The 3,412-nt window shown below is 40.2% G+C and overlaps 1 pseudogene; it reads left to right on the top strand.

Annotated features, from left to right (window-relative positions):
- Nucleotides 1-2,243: 2,243 nt before the first annotated feature.
- On the top strand, nucleotides 2,244-3,128 carry LOC123391905 (annotated as a pseudogene).
- The last annotated feature ends 284 nt before the right edge of the window (nucleotides 3,129-3,412 follow it).

Below are 3,412 nucleotides of genomic sequence, written 5' to 3'. Positions count from 1 at the left end.
TGGCAAGTACTTTATGTCACTTTATTCTATACAAATTCCATTGCATTACTTAATTTTTTCTTATCTTTTTAGCTCTAGGTGTTGTTTCCAATTCTTCACACTCAAATGACAGTTTATATTGTCTTCGACAGAAAAATCAGCCCACACTTTAGGTACAACTCTTGGAAAATATGTCTCTGTCCATTGTAGTTGGCTGAGTTTCTTTCTTTCTTTCTTTCTTTTTTCTTTCTCTGACCTGGCATGACTTACACTTCTCTCATGTTTATCTTAGGAGATATATGTCCTAGCATAGAATGCAGATTAGGAGTACAGAGTGTTCTAAACTAGTTTCCATTTGACATTATTTAATCATGGGTTATTATAGTTGCTTTAAATACTGTATGAGGTATTCCTTGGAACTCAAGTTTTACATTCATTTATTATATTTTTTTCAGACTTTGTTATAGATGATAGTAATTAAGATTATTTTAAATGTTTCACTAAAGGTGTATTTCAAACCAGTTAAGAGATAATTAGATTCTAGATATTTACTGTAGCTTTCATAGAAGAAGTTGAAATCCCTTTCCTCTGCATGCTGTTTCTTGGAGTGTTCGAACTCAAAGTCATTCCTTATTCTACCTCCTCTCTGATACCCCCAACCCAATGCTCAACCCCATGTATATTAGGGGGGGTCCAAGATAATCTTCCTCATTCATGTGTCAAATAGCTTCTGGGATGATTTGGCTAGCAGTGCACCCTACCGGGAGATGGAAGGTGAGAGAAGGAAGAGCCCAAGACTTGTCCTTCTCTTTTCTTCCCTTCCTTCCTTCCTGTCTTTTTTCATTATTATTTTTATGTGTGTATGTATATATTGTTAATTTTTGTTATTGAAGTATAGTTGACATGCAGTGTTATCATCCAGGACGTTTCTTCATGTCTCTCTTTGCATCAAAGAACATATCCATCTGCACCTGTGCTCTCCCTGCCTCCAGCTCCCCCCTAACAAGTCGTCCTAGCTTCCTCCCAGTGAAACAAGCTCTTTTGGGTCCCAATAACCCCATCAGTTCCCTTTGTCTCAGCCTATGTGTAGTGGTAGCTTTGGCTATTTCTAATCTCAGGGTTACCACATTTTCCTCTTGCGTGGAGTCCCAGGTCTGTCTATTAAACCAATGTCACTCCTATTTTAAAGCCTGGAATGACTATCCTTTTTCTGGGTAGATCTTGACTGATTCATTCATTCATTCTCCTTTCTTTGTCTGATGATTGGTAAAATCACACTTACTTACACAATCTCTGTTATTATTGTCATCATCATTGATAATGAAATATGCATATTGCTATCTGCAAGGCACGGTGGTCAGTGTTGTAGATGGAATGAGGGATAAGGCTAGGCCCAAGTAGTGGAAATGATAAGATGGAAGCAGAAATGTTGACATACATACTGGAGTTATGAGTTCATAGAAGGCTCAAAATATGAACCTTATTGAATGAAGATACTAGTGAAGAGTATTGGAGCCTTTGATTTGACAAAACTTGGGGATAGAATTTCTTTATTCATTCACAGATAATTATGGGCTCTAATCAAATGGCAGGGTCTTTGCTAGGCACTAGGATGAGGTACTAGACCAGACTTGGAACACGCGAGATGCAGGGGGCATTGCATTCCTTCCAGATACTCTAGGAGAGAGTCCCTTCTTTGCCTTTTTCAGCTTCTAGAAGCTGCCTGCATTCTTGGCTCATAACTCCCTTCCATCTTCAACTCCAGCAAGTGCATCACTCCAAGGCCTCTGCTTCTCTCTGACTTTCCCCTCTTACCTCTTTTATTCATAATGACCCTTATGATTAGAGAGGGCCCACCTGAATAATCCAGAATAATTTCTCCATCTAAAAATCCTTAATTTAATCACATCTGCAAAGTGTCTTGCTATGACATATGCAGAGGTTTCAGGATATGGCCTTCTTTGGGGGACATTATTCTGCCTACCGCACCCTTGCCATAGCCCCTGAAATTTTGGGATGGTCACAATCAGGTTTTGCAAAGGAGATGCTAAGAGCAATAGTAAACTCAGTTGGAGGCCACATGCCTTTCCTTCCCTCCCTGTTCCCCTCCCCTCTCCTGCCCCCACCCTTTCTGCAGTTCTGCTTCCTAGTGAACTCTGCACAGAGCCAGAGGCTGGTTGTCACCTCCTCTGTTCAGTCCTTGGCCTTCAGGAGCCTGCTCTCTCCCTCCCCTGGTCATCTTCTTCAGTTTTGAAGCTGGTGGCATGTTAGCTGTCCTGGCAGGCTCTCTGAAAAACAGGACAGAGAAGCCGGTCAGCAGGTACCTGGATTTTCAGCCTGAGCTGTGCAACACCGGCCCCAGGCTCACCCTGGTTCTGTTCACCATGTGAGGGGGCAGCACTCAGTTCTACAGGTTAACAAGTTCCTCAGGCAGTTTTCTTGCAAGTAGATGTGCACCATTGTCAAGGAATAGCTGCCACCAATAATCTACCAGCAACACCAATATTTCTGTGTTTTATTTTTCCCCAAAACAAAGCGAGAATTGACCAATATCAAGGAGCGATGCTATGGGATTAGAATTAAAAGAAAAAAAAAAATCAAGCTGTACTTAGAAAATGACCCCGGAAGCTGTAGAGACACAGACATTCCAAAGGACTATATGGATTCTCCTATTAACATCTTAGTGAAAGCAAAGAACATGGGTTTGATATCTGTTTCCAAAAAGGCATAGCCTTGGAATCTATTGGGATGAACAGCTACTTATTACTGTAGCATTTAATCAGCTATTAAACTCTATTCAAGGAGATTGCTTGCAAGGGCCAACTAATGGTCAAGGGTCCAAATATGCAAAAAATCTTATCAATCTACCCCAACCTATGCATTTTGAAGAAGTGATCGATTGAAGCTCTGGAAATAATGGAGCATAATATTAAAGAAGAAGGCATTGTCCCACTTCATTATTATTAATCTTAACAGTGTAACTATAGTTGTTTGGTCCAATCAAGGTGAAGGAACAGTAATTTCATACCTTAACCCTTATTGGTACTGCATTCCAAACAATGACTATGAATGACTTTAAACCAGTAGCTGGCAAAAAAGGAGAAAGCCACAAAAGACCCCAGGAGACCATGTTGCCATCAGATTTATAGCTCCTGGATAATTGCTTGATTCTCCCCACAGACTGTCAATAGTCTGTTCATTGCTGTTGCCAATAAATCATTGCTTTTGTTCATATGGTATCACTAGTGTTTTTATTGTAATCTTGGTACATGCAATGGTAAATAAAAAGTCACTCATTTTGCCAAGCTTAAAAAAAAAAAGCAATAGCTAACCCCCCAATTTTAAGATAAACTGGCAAATTTGCATTTTTTTCCCAACACCCCTCTTTAGGAAAGAGCTTTCAAAATCAGAGAGGTGGTGAGACACTTAGCAG

The sequence above is a fragment of the Mustela putorius genome, unplaced genomic scaffold (genome assembly GCF_011764305.1).
Source record: "Mustela putorius furo isolate JIRA1106 unplaced genomic scaffold, ASM1176430v1.1 tig00000407_pilon_pilon_pilon, whole genome shotgun sequence".
Taxonomy (NCBI): Eukaryota; Metazoa; Chordata; class Mammalia; order Carnivora; family Mustelidae; genus Mustela; species Mustela putorius.
This window is presented reverse-complemented; position numbering and strand designations above follow the sequence as displayed.